The sequence below is a fragment of the Passer domesticus genome, chromosome 4 (assembly GCF_036417665.1).
Source record: "Passer domesticus isolate bPasDom1 chromosome 4, bPasDom1.hap1, whole genome shotgun sequence".
In the NCBI taxonomy this organism is placed as follows: domain Eukaryota; kingdom Metazoa; phylum Chordata; class Aves; order Passeriformes; family Passeridae; genus Passer; species Passer domesticus.
This window is the reverse complement of record NC_087477.1, coordinates 20,856,544-20,879,000: the sequence shown is the minus strand read 5'-3', so window position 1 is coordinate 20,879,000 and position 22,457 is coordinate 20,856,544. Positions and strand designations below refer to the sequence as shown.

At 37.4% G+C, this 22,457-nt stretch overlaps 1 protein-coding gene across 3 annotated transcripts in view; it reads right to left on the bottom strand.

The window, feature by feature from the left end:
* The window catches only part of PCDH10 (protocadherin 10), a 237,785-nt gene that overhangs the window by 70,297 nt on the left and 145,031 nt on the right, over positions 1 to 22,457 (bottom strand). For 2 of the 3 annotated variants that reach the window (XR_010360723.1, XR_010360722.1), the window contains 4 exons: positions 18,872 to 19,217; positions 17,644 to 17,784; positions 13,769 to 14,053; positions 12,553 to 12,777 (listed from right to left, as the gene is read on the bottom strand). The gene's annotated coding sequence lies outside the window, so the exon portion shown is untranslated. Of the gene's footprint in view, positions 1 to 12,552; positions 12,778 to 13,768; positions 14,054 to 17,643; positions 17,785 to 18,871; positions 19,218 to 21,929; positions 22,014 to 22,457 lie in introns of all 3 variants that reach the window. The other variant, XR_010360721.1, reaches the window with a different exon arrangement.

Sequence of the window (22,457 nt, the reverse complement as noted above, 5' to 3'; positions counted from 1 at the left end):
AGTCTAATCAGTATTTTAAGCTTGTGAAATGAATTTATTTTCTTTTTTTACAATCCACGCTTGTAGGAAAACACTAATAAAAATGGTTGTGAATTTCAACAATTTTTTTCAAAATTTTTCACTCATTTGTGTTTTATTATCCTACATCCTTATTCCCAGCTCACTGTAAAGTTTCTTGATCATTAAGGAAATTGTCATCACTGCACTTGATGTTACTTTGACTACTCTCATAACAGAGGCTTTTCTGAACAACCAATACAATTTATATCCATTAACTTTAAAAAGTAAGCAATGGCAAAGCACATTTATTGTTAGAATTTTATCTCTCTGTAACATTCATGCAAGATACAGCCAACTTTGAGCAAGAACTGATGTTTTCTGTGCACTGAAAACTGATAAAACCAGCATGGATGTTATTTCAGCCTATAGAAAAGCTTCAAGAAAATTCTTCATTGTGAAAAAGCACTGGTAATTTTGCCTCAAATTTTTGGGAGCCTTCATTGCCTTCTGCTGTTTAAACACAGTGAGATTTCAGATTATCATGTCTATTAAACTAAATTTCGCCTAAGTTTTGCTTATTCTATGTTTTGTGTCTAACTGCATCTTCCCATAAAAGCTCTCAAGTGGAAATGCAACTACTTGACTTTTTAGGTTATAAGAACTTCTTTCTCTCTCTTCTGTTAAAGGAGAAAAAGACTGAAAAGCTGTAACTTAATAAAATTTACTGTGCTCATAATCCCGTAAATTCCAATTTCACTGTTGTTTTTATTGGCTGAAAAACTTACTCAGGCTTTACTCATAAATTATGTATTTAAGAACTGAGTACAGACAGGATCTTACAATCCATAATTACAAGCCAAGTCTTACACAATAATATCTTCCTGTATGACTCTGGTAAGTCTTTCAGCAACACAGTATGTCCAATATTAAGGTGTTTGTTTTTTTGTTTTTTTTTCTTTAGGGTCTTTATATTGTTAATCAAAAAATAATTAAAAATATCCTCGCAGCAAACTCACCCTGACACTGCTGCAGTCTCCATCCCCATGAACATGCTTTCGTGACTTTACTAGGCTAATGAGTGTGCTCACAATTGTTGCAAAAAAGGCTGTATCCTCTCCACTTTTCACTTGCATAAATTTGTAACTTGGCAAGTCTACAAAATTTAACACTGTACCTAGACATACACACAAGCACACTCTGTACACACAAGCAAAAGGTGGCAAGGAGATGGAAAACAGCAACAGTCCTGCAGCCTTACAGCCTATTTAGCATTGGAATTGCTGGAGAAATGATTTTCTGAATGCAACCCAACACAGTCATTTAGTTAAGTATGAACTTGGACTCAGAGGCTCTTTAGACAGTTGGTCATAAGAGATTCCTGTTTTGAATTATCCCCTGGGGCAGCATCCAGGTCTTGCAGGCTACAGAAAAAGCCTGAATGCTTCTAATACACATGTTTAAGCTCAAACCCAAAGTACTGTGAGTGCTCTGATAAAAAGAAAAAAATGAAAGCTCCATAATCTGACAGTGTTGAGTGGGAGCTCTGCATGCTGGGTTCCTCAATAGGTAAGAAGTTCAGAAGTTACTAGGTGAAAGGCCAGACAATGGAAGCACCTTCTTTAAACATGTCAGATTTCACTCAACAATCTGACAACAGTCGTCGTACATTTAGTCTGCCTCCCTTCTCAAGGGAGTTTAAAATACTATAGCTCTGTAGAAACCTAGATTGCCAACCCTTTTACTATTCAAACAAGGAGTACACATTGCAGTATGCTGTGCTTAAAATCAATTACAGTAGCTTAATAATTAACTTAAAAAAATGACTGATTATATCATTATTTTATATGCAATTTATTTTAGAATCACAGAGCCTTTGGATATGGGGGGGGGGAAAAAGCCTGAACACTAGTTTGATGGTATTTTCAATATTCTAATTTTATCATAATGATTTAAGGCATTTATGACTGCTTTAAACTAGACAGCACATCTCCAACTTCCAGATCTATAAAAAGCAACAAAAATGTGTCTTATTGAATATTAGACACAAGTCTATGACTTTTTTAAAAAGCTTTGAATATTAATGAACGGTTTCTGAAAAATTGCTTAAAACCTTCTGAAATGGTAAGTCAAATCACAACATTAACAAATTTGAGTTCCCTGTAATGATAAGGGTCCAAAAGACTTAGGATAGTTTTGAAAGAAAGAGAAACACTGAGACTAAAGCTTCTCTGATGCCACTCAGGATCAACTTATTCCTAGATAACAAAATACCAGCCAAGCATGAGATTTGCACCTTCACTTCAGATTTCTTGCACATGAACTTCCTCCTGCCTTATCAATGTAGCTACCAAAAGGCTTAGTGAGTGCAGTTGGATGGGAGTCTCTCACTGCAGCTCTGACTGAAAACTTAATTGTTCATGTCCATGTGAAGCAGCAAGTCATGCCTGCAGACTCGTGATAAATTTAACTGCAGAACAGGAGAAAAAAATAGGGGATAGATAAAATATTAACCTCCATCTGTAAGAGTTAATGTGCCAAATTATATTACATATATTATGCATATAACTTAATTTTATTTATACTGTAAATCAAATGGCCTGATCAAAAGGAGAAATACTCTACCTGCACTTCAAGCAATATGGGTCAGTTTAAACATGCTTAATTCTACCGTGTCCCTAGCAAATTTATTTCTGTCATTTAGATCAAAGGCATGTATTTGCAGCATTTTCTATGCCTGCTCTATAGATGCAGATACATTACTTCCATAAGACCTGCTACAAATGCTATTGTAATTGCTCAAAAATACTAAAATCACAGGATTTAATTCTGTGGAAGATTCTCTTTAATAAAATATTGCTGGTTTTCTCTTAAGACTGGGTCATTACTTATTCTTTTCATGCAGCTCATTTCAGAAGTTTCAAAGTGTTTGACAATAACAAAAAATCAATTAAAAGCCCAAAGACAACACTGCAGTAACATGAAAAGAAATATAATAAAATTAAATGCAAATTTCTAAATTATTCAAATTAAAAGTTTTATAGGTACCCACAGTAATAAAAAAATAATAAAAAGGCTTCAAAGGAAGAAAAAAAAGGCAACAAAGAGGGTTTGAAGACTGATATTTAGTTTAATATCTGTAATTAGTTTCATAATTTGGCAATACTTGTTCCTCACAGGATAATGGCAGTTGTCTACAGAAATTGCACATGCACTCATTCAAAACTAGTTTTTCTGTTAACTGTCTGTGCACCAATGTACAGCTTCTTTATGCTGCATTTACTGAACCCTCAAATATTTTGTGCTTTTTTGATGCACTGGATCTAAAAATCTCATGGTAACTTAAACAACCCCAGCATTCAGCAAGATGGAAATTATTTTTACCCTATATCTGGGGAAACTGAAGGATAAGTTTCTTACCTTCAGACATTTCACAGGTTCCTGAGTGAAAATTAGAGTGCCCAAAAGCACAGAGGTGACAAATATCCGTGGTTTGCAGTGATGAATGTAGGAGTTCCAGAGCCTCGCTGTGTCAGCAGCAGCAGTCCTGCTGCTCTTACTCAGGTATGAACCTGAAGACCTTTGCTTTTGCTGCCTGTGTAAACGCTGGGCTGCATGGTTTAATCCCTGGTTAGACTGCATGATTTATTCCCTGACAACTTATTATGGCACTGTATCTAACACCCCATGTTATGGAGAAATGTGATGGTCTTTATTGTGACACAAGCTGGGAGTCTCAGAGACAGGGTATTTTCCAGCACTACTTCTCATGACAGCACCCTGGTTTTACAGTGAGAACCCATGAACAATGGAATTAAGAGCTGAATGTAAATTCACCTGGATCAAGATGCTGCACTACCCCAGAGATAATGGAGAAATTAGCATAATGAGGCAAACAAATGCTTTAGAGTCATAACTTCCCCTCCAATGCCTCTTGCAATGCTTCCTTTGCTCTGCTGAGTTCTAAAACCATCTCAGGGCTGCTGACAAGCAAGTGATAAAGGAAAAGAATAAAATGCTGTCAACAAATGTTGCCCAATCATTTTATGCTCTCCACACACATGATCTGGGCTACAGAAAAGCAGAAACAGTCATGCTGGGTTAGAGTGAAATGGCTGAATCCTGCCTCCAACTGCAGCCTGTGGCTGACGCTTAGGGGATGTGGAAGAAACAAGGTAAGGACAGACTGGTCCTGGTTAGCAAACATCACTGCTTTTGGCAGTCAGAAGTTTAAGGATTTCCTGAACTGCTTATCTGCCATTCATCTGGAACCAAGTTCTAAAATTTACTTACAACTTTATGAAAAAATATTACCTCCTGCATGTTTTAGACCTATTCCTTGAAAACAGCTGGGTTCTATTCTACCCTAAGTCAATTGTTCACAGTCACCTTTGTAATGACATGTTTTTATTGCTCTCCCTGTGACACTCTTTCTTGTACATGTTGTGTCCACTGTTTTCTCAGAGAAAATAAATCCTCCCATATTTGGTAACATCCATCTCTCGTAAATACTTTCATTACTCATAATGCTCTATCTCACCTTTACACCAGGCATTAATCATCACAGCTGATAATTACTATGATTAAGAAACACTGACACTCAAGTAAAAAAAAATTCTCATTTCATAAGTACTTAGCTTCCTAAAGGAACTTTCTGTGCATACTGTCAGAAATCCTAGCTCACCAGCACTACAGCTGTTCCAGTAAACTCAGAAGCCAAAACCATTCCTACTCACAAGAATTTTTCTCTCTGCAGTTATTAAACTGTTAAAATTGCCCTTGTCACACCTTTTGTGCAGTGACCTGGCACTTTTTGGATAGTACCTTCTGCAGTGCAGCCCTCTAGGTTACATGAGTTCCCCATGGGCATTTTGGATGCAATCCCTCCACCTCTGGATGTTGTGAGTGTTTAATAGCATGGCCAGATGCCACCTGCTGGCCCCGGGGCCAGTGGACATGAATTTAAAAAAACCAACATGTGGCCAACATGGATTTTTAAAATCTCAAAAGAACAAGGTTATGCAATGTACAGAACAAGGCATGATTTAACTCCCATGTCTACTCCCACTTATTGGAAGAGGTTGTATTTGATCAACATAGGCCCACAGAAACAAACCTCCAGATTTTTGATATTTTTGAAGATATGGGACTCCTACATCCTTCTGCAGGCATCTAGGTCAAGCACATGCTATTCATAAATGTTTAACATAAAGAGAGTGAACCACTAAGTTAGAGCAGCATTCCTACATCTCAGTCTACTGCCAGAATCATAGTTTCCTGTTTTGTGCTTAAGATGCCTTACAAATTTTTGGTCACAGCTGTTTTGGGGTTTTAAAATTAAAACAATTAAACTATTTAATCACAGTTTAGAAGCTCTACAGGTAGAATGCTTACTCCTGTACCAAATAATATATTACTTTTTTAATTTTGAATTATCATAAAATAATTTTTAATGTGGTTTTTTTTTTCTTCCCAGAAAGGAGGTCAGAGATAATATATTTCTTCTACTTTAAAAATTAAAACCTAAAAAAACCCAAAACAACCCAACCCAAGTTCTTTCCTACATGTGGTCTTTCCAGGCAGCCTTTCTTAAAGATGTGCTTTAGCATGGTGTATTTCCTCACACTGTCTTTCTTAGTTGGTAAGGCTACCCAGCTGATCATCCAGGTTTTCAGCTGTATCTTTGAAGCCACACAGCATTTCATGCAGCTGAATTGAACTGAGGGCTTGTTGAATAATGAATTCTGCTCTGACTTTATGAGCCTTCTCATCCAACAATTGTAATAATGACAGGTTCCATTTACAAATCTAACCACCTTCTTATTGAAACACAGACTTCCATGAAATTTTTATGTATTAGTGTGAACATCACTTCTGCTCTATGTTCATGCTTTCCTTTGTGTTTCTCCCATGCCTGTTGGTTTCTATAGGGTTTGGCTGCTTCTCTGCTCCAGAAAGTTGAAAAACTTCCAATTTTACTAAGCTCTGAAGAAAGGTGACTTGTTCAACTTAACTTTAGGTAACATCCATATCTCTAACTTTGGATAGCTACGACATAGTCACCTGAGTCTGCAGAAGAAGGTCCTGCTAAGTTTGTGGACAGAAAAAGGCATTTTATAAGACAGTATACTCCAGATTTGTGAAATCACAAGAACCAGCTAAGATCCAGACTTTTAAACTCTACTCCTCTAAAATTAGCTGAACTAATTCTATTTCACTTACATATTTTTTAATACACCTTCCTCAAAAGCACACAAAGAGAGCCAATCCTTTGATTACCCTGAAAAACAACAGCATAACAACACTTGAGAGCTCAATGTGTTGTATTTTCCCAAGTGATTAGCAGTCCATGAGTGCCAACCTGCAAGTGCAAATCATATTCAATTACCATCAATCTAGAGCAGAAAATAAGGACATGATTGTTCACAGAGGTTTAGTGTGTAATTCTGTCTTTTTCAATGATTTCTCCAGAACATACCATACACCCTATGAAAATCTTCTAGGCACTTAATTTATAGTGTGGTCTAAAGAACAAAATTGTCCTCTTTGATGAGCTGTGATCAAATACATTGTCAGCCTAAGATGGAATGAATTTGAACAAGCAGCATGAGTTTCCTTGAGCCATGAAGGAGGAAGTGGTAGCAAGAGATAGCAAGGTTTGTTATGTGCTGTGTTCACATTCAATCAATCATGTCCCCGCTCTGTGACTCAATTCACCCTTGTGCAGAGAGAGAATTCATATTTTGTGAAAAAACAGCTGAGAACTTTTATGGCACAGAATTACCATTTGCTTTCAAATAGACAGAAACTTCTGTTTGTTTCACATCTGGAACTGAAAGCAGACTTCAGCCCTTGAGGTCCACGTAAATAATTTGAGACTTGGTTTGAAATGGGCTAGGAAGGTGTGCATTAATATTTAAACTTGTTTTGCATGGCATTTTCTGGGACATGTTTTCTAATCATTGACATTATCCAAACATGCCACATTTCTTCTTTAGCAAGGTTTTACTGTGGGATTATCTTGATTGATGTGGATAACAGCATTGCTGTGAAGAGATGTTTTTTATGCATGCACTCCAGTTTCTGTTAACAACTGCAAAGATTAGGGGTTTATACAACAGGTATTAACAGACTTTTCCTGTTATTAACAATTTAGGTCAGTATTTTGCTTTTTATTTTATGCATGAAGGTTTTATGATTACGTATTCCAAGTGATTCTGCTTTCTTGTTTGATTTATTGTTGAGCAAGCTTACTTAAGTCCTTGCTCACTTTGTAATATTTGAGGAATTCAAAAAGGCTGCAAGCTCGAGGAGGGTCAATACATTATATCATACATATAGGATGAATGCAAAATGTATTTCCATTTTGTTTTGTGTTACTAAAAACCTTATCAGTAAAGCCATCAACTTTATTAGCATTACTGGTAAAATTATGTTCTGTGTGACATATCACCAGGGTCACAATGAGACTGACACAGCTGAATGAACTGGGCTCTGTTCAAGGCTGTGCCTGGTACTGGGCAAGAGATGGAAAGGAAGTGCCACTCAAATACATGAAATTACATATAATTCAAAGATTTCAAAAATCTTCTACCTTGAGTCCCAGCTGTTCCCCTTGCCCATCTTCTCTCAAAAACCTCCATTAAGACTTTATTTTTATTTTTGTCAAAGAACTCGGAAACATTTTACATACTTTTCTGAAGGAAAATCTATGCCTCATCTATTCCCTACTATCTGCAAATCTGAAAGTTAAACAGATATTTTTCTTCATAGTAACAGAAGCATCAGGGGGTTAAAATGAAAAAAAATTAGAGCAATACCATTGGGGTGAAATATGTGCATTCACTTCAATCCCAAGCCTGTAGCTTCCAAAAAATTTTGTGTTTGCATAATAAAAGGAATGAATGTTCAAATGAGGAATTTTACATATAAATAGGTTTCTTACAAATCACATATGTATATAGCTTTAAAAGCATCCCAGAATCTTGATGGCTGTAAAACGTTTGGTTGTTGACCTCACTTCATTCTTCCTAAGGAGAAACAGATGTATGTAATTGAAATTATATGTGGATTTAAAGTTCTGCCTAATTTATGGAATTTGATACATCTCTTCACTATTATACAACAAAAGAGGATTTCTTTCTTGCCTGTTTTTTTTTGGGTTTTGTTTTTTTGGTTTTTTTTTTTTTTTTTGGTTTTTTCATTTTGATGTAGCTGAATATTTTTGAGGCTTGTCAGTGCTACAGGCAAGGGCTTAATTTTGGCATAAATCTTTGCTCTAGGATGTGTATGCATTGTGTATTTGGCCCAAACTCAGGGTGATGTAATCATCTACTATCTGGACAAGTAAAAAACCCAAAAATATAAATTATGTTGCCCTCTATTATTTTTGAGTACTGCAAATCCAGAGAAGGTCTCTGTCTCATGAATAGAAGGGAATTAGAAGCTCTTATGAGAAAATAATAACTATTCCAGAACTAGGGTGAAAAATCTCAATGAAAAGGACTAGCAACAGTTCCATGAGGTAAGATCAGTGACATTTTAAATGTTTTTCATTTTATCAAACAAAAGCTACAGCAAACAAAAGGTACAGCACAAACACTGTTTGGTGGCATCACACCATGACATCAAGGAGAGCAGGATCTGGCTGACCTAAGCTGCTGGAATTGTCTTGCCTCCCATTTGTAATAACTAGGGTGGGAGGGTTCCCCAAATATTTTTGCAATTATTTCAGAAATATGTTTTCTTTAAACAAAAACAGGGGAATATTCTCTGCTGATGCAGAACCATTCCAGTGCACTCAGTTATAAGCAAAGTGTATAACTTGCTCTTGTTTGGAAATTAATTAAAAGCATAGTTTCCTTCACAAATTAAAGAACAATTAAGAAAAGCACAGACAGCACAGTTCCCTTTAGACTCAGGTGATAAAATTTCTCTTAAAACCATGTGATGTAAACACCTTCCCACAGGATTAAATCTCCCCTGTCACATTAGCATTGACCTAAGCTCTGTGAAATGAGTAATTTCAACAGCAAAGCCCTGTTTGGCAATATTACACAATATTTTCTGGAACCCTTCCCTCCAGCCTACTGAGCTGACACCATGGCAAGACTCAGGATCTACTGTATAAGACAAGGTTAAACCTTCAGAAACCTTAATTAGTCTACTGAGCATTTGCAAATAAGTACATAGACAAAGATGAAAAAAAAAAATAAAGCTTACCAAGTATAGGAGGGAATATAGTTAGCAGAATAAAGTACATGTCTCAAAAATTTGAGACAGAACTGGAATACCAAATAATTGAACATTTAAGGTAATTTTTAGGCAGCGTTATTCACAGCGAGGAATCATTAAGATTTTGCATGACTCAGACAGACAGTACACTTAAAATATCATTATATTTTTAAAAAGCCAGCCAGCTTTCTTCCACTTTACTGCTCAAAGAATGACAGAAATCTAACCCATGTGACCAAAACCACAAAATTTGGGGTACCATTCACAAGCTGCTTGGAGTTCTGTTCTGAAACAGATGCCTAAGGTTCTTGTCCCCTGAACTTTCTGGCAGGGAGGAAAAGGACTTGGGACCTACAGAGCCAAGCCAGCCCAAAGAGGGAGCCCTTACAAGCTGTCTTGAGCTGGTTTTCACACACTGCAAGCAAACAGAGCCATCTCAGGACACCATGTAAAAATCCAGTGCCTGGCTCACACAATGAAGCACTACCTCCATCATGAGGAGCTGCACATTCCCAATGATGCTTTTCCCTACACCACTGTCTTTCAAGGCCATTGGTTCTGCAAATTGTGGAAAAATGCAAGCAGATAAATTATTCATGTAACCAGATTTCTTCAGCGAGTGTAAGCAAGTGGCTTGTGGCTTCAGGTGAGGGGCTGCCCACCTGAAGAGGGATTATGCTAGAACAGAAACACAAGGTTCAAATTAACTGTCACACAAAGGAAGACTGTGCAAACTGAATGAAATGTTCATGTTAAACAGCACAGCTCAGAAGCTACTTTAAAATACCATCCCAGGCACTAGGAGTGCCTGAAAAATGGTGAGAGGGGATCTCAAAAGGAGACTGAAATCATGACAGCTTGTCCACTGACTAAAATCATTATGCCAGACCCTGCAGGTAAGATTTTTCACTAACTTGTCTCAGCAAAGGAATGGATAAAAAGAACAAGGACTCCATACAACCAACTGTCTTTACTTAAGAAATTTAGATTCAAGAATATTTTCTGGAGCTAAGTCTCACAATTTTTTATGAGAGTATTACTTTCAGAGACATATTGTGTCGTCTTACTGCATTTAAGAGGGAAAATATCTTCTGGATGCATAAATGTAGTAGAGAATTTTGCAAGAATTAAAATATCACCATGCTAAACTTATAACAATGCAAGATAATGCTCTTCTCATGACCAAGAAAACTTTCACCGGACATTTCAGATATATTAAACTCTCAGACTGGAAGCTATATGTATTCTCCTTTCCAAACTCAAGCAAATAGAAAAGCAAGGCAAGTTTACACTGAATAACTCCCACCAAATAATACAAAAGAAACAGGAGTCCCGATGATTAGTGCATACAATCACTGAAATTTTCCACTTGAGAAGATCTCTAAGATGGAGTCCAGCTGTTAGCTCAGCATTGGGAAGCACTGCCACTAAACCTTGTCACCGAGTGCCACATCTACGTGTCTTTAAAAGTCTGCAGGGGTGGTGACTCGAGCACTCCTTTTGGCAGCTTGTTCTGATGTCTGACAAGCCTTTCAGTGAAGACGTTTTTATTACTGTCCAATCTAAACCTCTCCAGTGCAGCACGAGGCTTCATCTCATTGTATAAATTGTCACCTGGGAGAAAACAACAACCTCCACCTCACCACAATCTCCTTTCAGGAAGTTGTAGACAGGGATCTGCTTATGTCAAAGTGACTACTCCTTATTTTCCCACAATATTTTAACCATTTTTAGTTACACAATATTTTGCCCAAAAAGGAGCTTTCTGGCTTTGCAGCTCAACAATTAGAACATGCTGTCAGAGGCTCAGATTCAAATCTAATCTCTCTCTGAACCAAATCAAGAAAAATGAAGAATTGTGGCGTAATGCCCCCTCAGTCTATAACTTCTTTTCCACTCAGCACTTGGATTCATTAATACAGTAACCTGGGAATCCCCAGAATGTCCTTAGCAGCAGGCTGTAGAGTTATTTTTTGTGCTGCTGACCAAAAGAGATGCTTAAACATTTAATACAAAGCAGAGATGTTCCAACAGAAAGCTACAACATTCTGCAATACCATAGAACTCCACAGTTAAGTCATTTTCTTTCAAGTTAAGTGGGGGCTGGGGGGGAAGTGCATCTCCTTAAAATCTGTAGAGATTTTGACTGCTTCTGTTCCAATATACATAAGAAAACTGCAGCACATGTTCTGTGGTAGTATCTATCATCCTAAAATCTACCTTTTGCTTTTATCTAAAATGCCGGAGAATTCATTTCTTTTTTTTTTTTCTATTTGTTTAAAAAAAGCATTTTGCTTTGATTAGCTGGGGAGAAGAAGTGGTGGGGAGTAAAGAGGGATCTGTTTCTTGTCAGCTGGAACCATTCTAATTTATTTATTTTTAAGTCGGTCACTGAACTGACAAATCAATTTATTGTGTAGCCCAAGTGCAAATCGCCTACCCTGCAGTCAAAGCGAGTTGCACATACGTAGGCAAAATTTGGACTTTGCTTTCTGAGCACACCCCTCTGAGGAGCAGAATACCAACTGCAGGCTCCACAGGCTCCATGTCAGCCACTGCCAATGGGTAAACTAACAGGAAGAAGCTTCACAGAGATTAAGAGATTATAGTTTCTCTGCAAAATACAATTAAAAGACAGGGAAGCTTAATTTCTTTAATTCCTAAAATGGAATCAATTGGAAAAAATATATTCTATTTTTTTTTCATAAAAGCAAATAATCACCAGTGTCACAAAGCATTGTATCACTACACATGTATTCTAACAACAAAGCAAATGTATGCATGAAGAAACATCTATTTTGCACTATTTTATAGATTCACCTGACTTTCTAATTCAGTAATTGTACAGCAACTAGCAGGAGCAAGCTATGCAATAAAGAAGTAGAATTGTGGAATTTTCTGCAACCTAAAGCAAAACATAATACCTGGAGCAGATTTACTACTTTGCCATTTGCTGTGACCAGCCTGCACCTACAAAATATTATTGCTAGGTACCTTCCTGATCATAAGCAGGAAGAATTTTCTGCTTGTTATTTAAATCCTGTGTCAGTATCTGACCAAAACTGGCATTCCTGTTTCTGCAGAAGACATGGTTGGTTTCTAGATTAACCTTCTCTGAACACATCATGTTTAATAACAGGAAGCAAGAAAAGCAGCAAAGCAGTTCCTATCCACAGGGATACCACAAGGAGGTGGTATGTACTGTGGCAGATCAGTTTGGATCTCCGGAAGGCTTTTGGAAAACCACTGATGCGTATTCTTGGAAAGCACTGCTTGAAATCGCCCCTAAAGCAACACAACACATGCAGAACAAAAACATACCCGTGGCTGTGCAGACAGCTTCCCTCGCAGCTGATGTGGCTCTGTGCAGACAAGTTGATTTTGCATCTGACCCCACAGAGGTGGGGTGCTCCCAGCTTTTCACCTCCCCGCAGGAAGAGAGGGAGGGCAGCCTCTGCCTCCACTCTGGCCCGGAGCGCTCGGTTTAGGGACCCAGTGGCCTAATGTAATTGCTACAACTCACTTGTAAGCTGTTGCACGGTGTGCCTTCAGGAATTAAAAACACAGAAAGAACAAATTTGTTTATCTAGCCTGATAGCATCTATAGAATTCACCTAAAATGTGAGAAATTCTGCATCAAGCCAAAATATGCTGTTTCAATTGCTGTTTATTTCAGGGGGATAAACAGGTGCAATTTAGGGTTACAACAACAAATAACCACCACGTTTGAAGAAACATTGCTTCAAGGACAAATTAAGCTCATTAATAATACATATCTTGTTTTTATATGAACTTGTTCTCCCAAATGTGAAATTGACCCATTGCATTCACAATGTACTTGAATACCACCCATTCTCATATTTGAACTAAAAGACAAATTATATAGATAAAAACAAAATAAATCAGAATATTAACACTTCTCTTTGGAACCAGCCGTGTACTTCACAGTTCCTGTGAAACCACCTGGCTTTAAAACCACCTGGTTTTAAATGTGACATTTTATTAGCATTTAATCTGGCATTAGAAAAGGTATTCTGTTCTAGCTGCAGAAGAATTTTAAAACACCAGGAAGAAAACTCTTCTCAGCAAGAAATCAGCAATGATCCAGGCACAGTGTCATCTGCACCTCCGTGTAGGTTTGATACCTACAGAAACTGGGGAGGTATGAACATGATTGTGGGGGGGTGGGCAGGGGTGCATTCAGCACCTCTATCATGAGTAATCTCGTTACTGATGGAAAATAATGGCCCATTATTGTCTCACACTTTAACAGCCCTTTACACTGCCACAAAGTCATTTGTCCTGTGTTTGGCTAATAAAACCTCTTTGGGCCAGTGCCATCTCTGCAAAGAAACTCTCCCCAGGAAGAGGAAACCCAAACTGAAACCTGGCAGTGCCACTATGACCACTCTGCTCTCTGTGGTTTTCCCTTGGGTCCTTCATGCATTTGGCAACCCCCAGAGCCCCAGCACTCCCACTCTCACTCCCCACCATTCCTCCTGCACCATCTTCCAATTCTCCCTCTTCCTCTACTCACCATGGTCTTTCCCTTTATGATCTCCCCTTGCCTCTTGATGACTGAAAAATCCTTCAAAAAAAATTCCATTAAAATGTTTTCAAAACTCTGTAAGCTCTGACAAAGACCTCTCCCATGATGAAAAGTAACTACAAAAATCAAAGCCCACATGTTCTGATATAATATCTGCAGTCATTCTATTTATCATTCTTTTTTCTCTCCATACCCTTCTTCATACTCTTCTTTCACTGTTTATTTGGATATGATTAATTTGTCTTCATAAAGCATGTGAACAGCTCTAAAAATCTGTAAAACAAAATTTTCAGTATCAATAACTATACTGATTAAACGTATTAGCAAGGATATTATAGAAAATATATCTTTTGACTTTTATCTCCATCCCAGTGTTAACTGTCATGCTGTACATATCCTAATTAAAAAAAAAAAAAAAAAACAAAACAAAAAAACCCAAAAAACCAAAAAAAAACCCAAAACAAAAAACCCAAACAAACAAACAAAAAAAACCCTCTTGAAATATACAAGAAGATGCCAGATTGAATGAATAACTCCACCAAGGTTTTAAATCAATTTATGTAATTCAAATTCAGAGTTTAATTTTTTGGTAAATTTAAATTCTATCATAAAGAATGTTAAACTCTATACCTCTCTTTTCACCTTATGTTTCTATCAGTAATAAAAATCTGGTTTTCATAGCAAGTAATTATGAACATATAATATTCATTGAAAAGATTCTATCTGTGGTGGAAAAAAAATGTTCACCAAAGAAAAAAAAAACCCCTCATCATATTCAGTAAAAAACATAAAGCAATCAAGGTCCTCAGATGACATTCTAGTACTTAGATTAGAACTTCTTCATTAAGTTACAGCAATCTCCTATGCTGCTGTAGCAGCAAAATCCAAATAACTAAATAACCACAACTGAAGAATCCTTTGTTATATGTATGTAAAAATGAAAGAACAGAGACCAAAAAATTCCTTTGATCCAGCCTGGTTGATGCCAGACACTCTCAGAGCTAGATCAGGTGCTGAAGCTGAGTGGCTGGAGCACCTGGCAGCGTGGAACTCGTGGATGGTGCTCCAGCCTTCCATGCAGCCAATGCTAAACCTCCAGCAATCAGATAAAGTCAGCAGGAAACCCATCAGATGGGCAGTTCAAGGCAAAACCCCAGAGGGCTGCAAGAATGGAAAGGCAGCAGGGGAGGAGAACAAACAAGAGATGCTGAAACCGCAAACAACCAGAACAAACAGCGGCAACAGGGAAGAGCAGTTTAAGAAACAAACATAAAACTGAACCGCACAACACTCTATTAGCAAGACAAAGCATGGAGAGCTTCAGGCAGGCTGAAAGGCAAGCAGGAGCTAGTGATGGATTTGAAACACTCAATTCCAGAATGAAATTAATTCAACAAATAAAACCTGTCTTTTAGGAGGAGACTTTTTTAATCACCTATTTTATATTTGTCCTAATGCTATCTGATAGAGGTTGAAAGTTCTGAAAATCATTCTGAGAATGTGACAGAATGATAAGTCAGCTGGAGAGCCAAACTAGCTTGTTCACCAAAGAACAATTTGAGATTATTTTTAAGAAACATCCAGAATAGAAGTGCAGCTTCACAAAAACCTCTGTCTTAAGTAAGTGACCAATATTACCTCTTTCAAAATAAAGGAGAGGTTGTCCTTGGTTTTTTTTTGGGTTTTTTTTTTTTTGTTTTTTTTTTTTGTTTTTTAAATTAAACTACAGGATGAGGTACTTCTTATTTGACCCTACAAAACAGCTCATAAACAGTCAGAACATTCTTCCAGGCTGATTGAACTATTTCTTATGTTCAAAGAACTCAACCCTGTATTCCTATCTGTCTTTAAAGAGGTGGGTTACTGTATCCATCAGGACATTCTCCATTCTCCTCATGGAGGCTATGAAGTTATAAAGGACAATGCTAAACTGGAGAATTCTGCAGCATATGAACCACTTTAGCTGGGAAGAGAACTCCAGATTGCTGTGTCAAAAGCTGACATTAGAGCTGAGTCTGTCCTTAGCATGGAAACTGGAGCCCTCAGGTGAATACAAACCACTAAGCCTCATGTTCGCATGTACTTTCTCTCTGGCTCACTGAATCATAAATTATTTTCTGCCTAAAATAACCAAGGTCAAGGAAACTCCTTGTACGTGAGAAGAGATTCTGAACCGGTTCAGACCTCAAGTATTGTGGGCGAATTCTTTAACTGAGGGCAAGTAAACACACAGAGAGACTTTTGTATCAGCAGCCCTTCAGCTCCCTGCTCTGAATGCAATAAACTATTTATTGGGTGGGGGAAGGGGTTCAGGTCTGTTTGGATTCTTTTAATTGACTTCTATTCCTGAGGCAAGTCAGGTAGAGCATGAGGAGAGGGCACGGTGCTCTGCTTCTTCCTGTTCCCTTTCCATCTCCTCCATGAAGTGCAGGAGAGATTCTGCACACACATAAAGAGCCAGGCCCACCCTCATCTGCAAGGAGGGAAGAAACAGAGGGACAGCCAAAACAAGGTGGAGCTGGTCCCCTTTAACTTGACACTTGGCATTTGCTGCCTCCCTCTCTGGACAAAGAAGCCTTTTGATGGCAGACTCTGACCAGGTTATCTGGGGCCTGAAGAACCCGCTTCCCACATGGCACAATTTCCCCAGTACCTCCTCACCTTACATGTAATGGTTACATCTCATTTGTAGGTTCTACCATTATTGGCAAGATAGAAAGAAAGGTTCAATAAGGAGGTGTCTAACCAGGTAAAATATGGAATCTGATCACATTGTTGCAAGTTCAGTGTGTATTTTAATCAGGATTTTGTGTCTTTCCTCAAATCTTTTCTGGCACCTGTAGGAGAACAGGAATTGTTGAGAACAGAGAGTGAATATCACTTCTGCATATTCCAAGACAAGCAGTGCCCTGTGGGAATTTAAAAAGTGCTGCCATGCAGCCTGAGTGATGGTTGTTTGAGGAAGACTGACTAAAAAAATTCCCAGATTCTGCAATTAGCTATGTCATAGTGACTGTTAGGCCTGCTTCTTTCTGCATTTCTGCGTATGCTTATGCAATATAGAGACCCCACTCTCTACCTCAAAAAAAAAAATTACCGTTAGTACTGGTTACTCACTAACAAACAACCAAGATATGTTATTAAAAAGAATTTCATTGTGGCATCAATCTGCTTTAAAATGTAAAGGAGGGGTGGGCAGAGGAAGAGAGGGAGAGAGGGATGCTGTAAGTTCAGAAGAAAAACACTGTTATTATTCTGAAGCAGGAATGACATCCTTGCATTAACACAGCATGAAATCATGGTAGCAATTTTCATGCTGTATTATTTTGTTTTTGTCAGGTCACTGATTTTCAATTTCATCAATACTATATAAAACTAAGGAAGATAATGTAATGAAAAGCATCCACTCAGAGTCTGATACCGAAGCAAGAACATGTTGCTTTTTTTGTGAATTTAAACCGACCAATCCACACACAGAAAATATGTGTTATTTTAGTCCCCAAAAACCATAAATACACTGGACCCAGAGGTTACAAAAAAAGACAATATACTAAAGTAAACCTGATACAATACTAACTGTATGATTTACAGGTTCGCCTTTACCTTCCTCTAGCATGCAAAATAGACAAAGTATAAAGCAAAAAGCCACAGTAGGCTTTGTTTACAGTGATCTAAACCCGTGTCCTTGAACTTTTCCCAAGCACTATTAATTTAAAGTGAAATTACGACTTAAATCATCCCAGATTTAGCTCACTGATTCTCATCACCCAACTCTCCTGTGTTTTGGCTGTATCATTACAACTGATCTGAGGTCTCCCAAACCACAACTTATGGCAAGATACAGAAATAAGAGTGACACACACACAGTTTTCAAAGCAAGCTGCCAAGCCACCACCCATGAGGATATCACTCCAGGAAGAAAAGCTCACAGAACTGCATATGGGTAGCAGAGAAGACCCTGGAGATCCACCTCTCCATTTGGAAGCATTTATGAGGTCCTTTGCCTAGAGAAGGGAGGAAGGCAGAACAAAAACCAAGGAGTTGTCACACATACAAAACATACAAATGGGCTTGGAGTTTGGCATCTTGGCCATGAAGTGTGTCAGTATCTGCTTCTCTAATTCACAAGTGTTTCACCAGGTTCTACATCCCTGAGCACCTTATCTGAGCGTCTTCACAAAGCCTCAACCCAAGAAACTTTCTTATGAAGGAGGCACCAAACTTTCAGTTTTCCTCTCAGGTGTACCCCTGTGCAAAATCAGAGATGATTTTCCAAGGAAATATGCGCAACTTCCATTTCAGAGGGGACTGGAAGGCCCTAAATGCTTTCTCCAGTGGAGGAAAAGGGCAGCAGGGAGAGAGACACACCCACATCCATCCTTTATTTTCCAGTTGTACCCATTGCAGGCATGTCCCTCACTGACTGACCCTCCAGGATTCTTCTGAAGCACTGAAGAAATCCAAGTAGTTTGGCTGGAAGGAACATAATGCTCAGCCCCATTCTGGATGACTGAGGAATGAGCCATCCCATAGTTAACACAGCCTCCTCTGAGGACAACAGTACTACCTTCTTTGTAAGAGTTGAAACATGAACAATTGCTGTGATATCCTCCATTGTCCTCCAAACAATGGCAGCCATATGTTTCCCCTATTAAAATGCTGTGGGAGTAAATTAGACATTCCATGATTTTTTTATAAAACTGGATCCTTCCCATGGCTATTTGAAAATAATTAGTTCTTCTTCAACACTGAATGATTAAAATGTAACTAACACCACACTTCTTTCACATGATCAATGTTGGTACAATGAATAGTGCATGAATTAATAATGTCTAGGCACTTTTTCTAATTGTTTCCTAATGTTCTGTTATTATATATTCATTTGATATTCACTGCAATGCTAGTGATCACCATTTTTTAATTTGTTCCACAAAAATCACACAATTTGCCTTTGCTTTCTGCAAAAGAATTAAAATAACGAAGTGCAGTCACCTGATCTCTGTCAGGTGAGGTCCCAGGTGACTGGAAAAGGGGAAGCATTGTACCCATCTTTAAAAAAGGGTAGAAAAAAGGATGCTGGGAACCACTGACCTGTCAGCCTCACCTATGGGCCTGGGAAGATCATGGAACATTCTGGGAAGATCCTCCTGAAGGTCTAATAAGGCACATGGAGGACAGGGAAGTGATTCAAGACATCTTACATGGCTTCATCAAGGGCAAGTCCTGCAAGACCCAGAGGCCCCACATGTCAATTATCTGGATTTTTGTAAAAAAACCTAAAAAACAGCCCCAAAACCCCCACATCAGTTACAATGCATCTTTTTCCAAGTATGTACTTCCCTAGAAGGTGGCATTTTTTTTTCTTCTATGGTGTACAAATTTTCCAGGTGGCATCAGATTTCTTATTATGAGCTGCCTTTCTTCGTCTGTTTTCAGGCTGAGAAGTATGAAGAGAAAATCAGGTTAGATTGTTCATGGAATTACCACCTTGTCTTGAAACAAAACAAAACATTCTAATAACTCATATTAGCAAGCTGCACACTTAGGAGGAAAAAATTAAAAGCATTGTGTAGAAACACATTATTTAAAAGCAGGGCACCTGAATGTGATACAAGTAACAAATGTGATATCCAGAGGAGCACGTACAGTATTTGTTTTGTTTGTTATTAGGCTTTGCTAGGCTTGATCATATCTCCCAGTACAAAATCTACTAAGACAGATCACTCAAGACAATACCACAGAGTATTTTTCTTAACACAAATAAAACATCCACCTTTTTTTGAAAAACTCAAAAAAGTACAAAATATGAAATGGAATGACTCCAGGCTTTGTTTTGTGCTGTTGTCCATATCTTCAAAATACCTTATCAAACAAAATGAAAAAAAAAAGTGCTTACATCAATATTTTATTGAAATTCTTTCAGAGAAGACTTACATGCATTATATTTTCAAGATGAGATGCAGACTATTTTACTTGCAGCAGAGAGCAATATATTGGATGATAGCTGACATTTGACTCCCAGGGTTTTTCTTTTATGAATCAAAATTCATTTATGGATAGTAAAGTAGAAGAGTGTGGCTAAGAAATCAATAAAAATGTTCTGTATTCTAGTTATGGAACGTAGAGATAACCTTAAATCAACATTAAAGATGCTGGCCTGTGTAAACATTGACAAAGCCAAAGGAATTATTTTAAATAATAGACTTCAACAAGCAGGTATCAACAAGCTCTGTTAGTGGAGGTTGTTGCCATCATTTATGATGGTTCTAATTTATTCAGCGTGTGAAAATGATCAGTGGCATGCAAATGATGTCCTAATTTAGAAAAAAAATTTCAAACTATATGACAATGTTCATCTTTCCTCTAACAGCTCTAAAATTAAAAAAAAAAATCTTTTTTTAAATACATAACATTTATTTACTGGCTCACCCCAGCTCCATGCCAGTTGCCAAAGACAGTTTTGTTTTTATTTTCCTTATTGGCAATGAACACACTGAAATTACACTGCTGAACTCACATAGCCCATGCATTAATAAATGCATAAATCAGCAAAGCCCATAAAATGAGTAGAACAAAGACCTCGTATTTCCTGGCTGTCCAAAATATGGCTGCTGTTGGAAAGTACTGTTTGTGTTCAAAGAACAAAACATCACAACAGCAGCGAGGGATGAGGCTGTGAGCTGTCTGCTCTGTACATGCACAAATAAGCCCATCTCCCCAGCCTGGAAGGAGAACTGACCCAAATGACCCAAACAGAAGGGCAAAACAGAAGAAGGGGGTGAAATGGTTTTTACAAACAGGCCCAACTGAAACAAAGAATCAATATCAGCAGAAACTCTGGTAAAGAACAAGACACATTCCAAACCTGTTTTATAACAAATACTAATTCTAGGAAGATATAGTTTTCAATTTTGGGTTTGAAACATTCTGTTTATGAAAAACAGGAGCCTAAGCTAACCTTTAGGCACTAAATAAAAACAATAGCAAAAAAAAAAAAAAAAAAAAACAAACCCTATTTACATTCTGTTTTACTTCAAGTATTTGGTTTTTTTTAAACTTTTGCCTGTTTGCACACCAACATGTAAATTTCCCCTGATTCAACAGGCTGCTTGAAATAAAGCTGTTTCTTGAGACCTCTCAGGTAGAACTTTAGAACATCCACTTAATTTTCAGTTTATTCAGAAACAGTTCCATTCTATTTATTCTAAATGATGATGTGTACTGCAAAGAAAGCTGTCAGGAGTACCTACAAGTATACAGTTCATGACTACAGCACATATCTTATTTATTGAGCCTTCCAATTGTTGTTAGCACATATTGCTAACAAGGCTCCAGAACCTCCACTTCTGAGAATATAAGATTTCAGTAAAAAAGACATATCTGTCTCTCAGATATATAAAAAAGGACTTAAATATGCAACTTCTATATACCCCAAAGACAAAAGCTAGTATCAAAGAAAAGAAAAGATCCAAAATGTCTTTCTATTTTATGTTTTAAGCAATAGACCTGATTCTTCTACATTTAACAATATTAGCAATATTGTATATTCAAAATGTCAGGAAGTCTTTGCCAGCAGGATTAACACAATGAGAATGAGGAATGAAACATGTCCAGGCAAAAGAAAGTGCTTTCTCTCCCCTTAGTCTGATGTTTTACTAAGAAATCAAAATATGCTTATTACTCTCTATTGGGAAATGCATATAAATTTCACCTTTATTTTATGAATATTTACTTAGCTGAATACCTAGTGCTGCTAATCCATATTTTATGAATATGCGTACACACACACAAAAGCTACATGGAAATTGTTTTCTTTATAACATAAAAGAACTTTTTCTCTTGGTGAGCATTTATTATTTTGATCAGGGAGAAGAGATAAGCCCTGTCACCAGTCCAAAATATATATCTGAATCTTGAGAAGTTTTTAAGACTATTTCCAAGCTATGGATTACTTTTTTGTTGTTTTGATATTGTACCTTTTGAGGCAGAAAAGGAGAGACTTTTTCCTTTCATCTTTTATTTCGTCCTTTATTATGCCCTTACCTATGTTATCTTTAGTGAATAATAATACATTTCATAAAGATAACCTAATTATTTTCAGGACAATAAGCATCAAAAAGCCTCAGTGGCTGTGGATAAAAATGCTTACCTTTTCACCACCCCCATCATGTGATATTTTTATATCAGCTATTTTCCTTTGCAAGGGTGCAGGGAGAAGCATCAGAAGCATTTTCTGCTCACATAGGAAAGAATAACTCAATATATGTGTTTCAGAAACCATTTCTCAGGATCTTTCAATTCCATTTATTTCAAATAGCACTGCCTCAAGAGTAATAAATATACAACTGCCTGGGGACAAAACAAAGTGTTTAATCTTGATGCAAGAGGTTGCACAGTTGTTAAACAAGAGAACCTCAGAATTTGTTTCTATTAGACAGAAGGAAAGAAGAATTTTATTCAGAATACTTTCTGCCAACCAAAAGAATTAAGAAATGTATGCAGATTTTAGCAATAAAGACATTAAATAAATGTATCATGCATGAGGATTTTTGTATGCTGACCTTAAAGCTGACTCTTTAACTCAGCAGGAGGCAAATCAGACAGAGAAAATCAACATATTCTGTAATGGAGCTATGTGTAGACACTAATGTTTACATCTTTGTTGACTCTGGTTCAG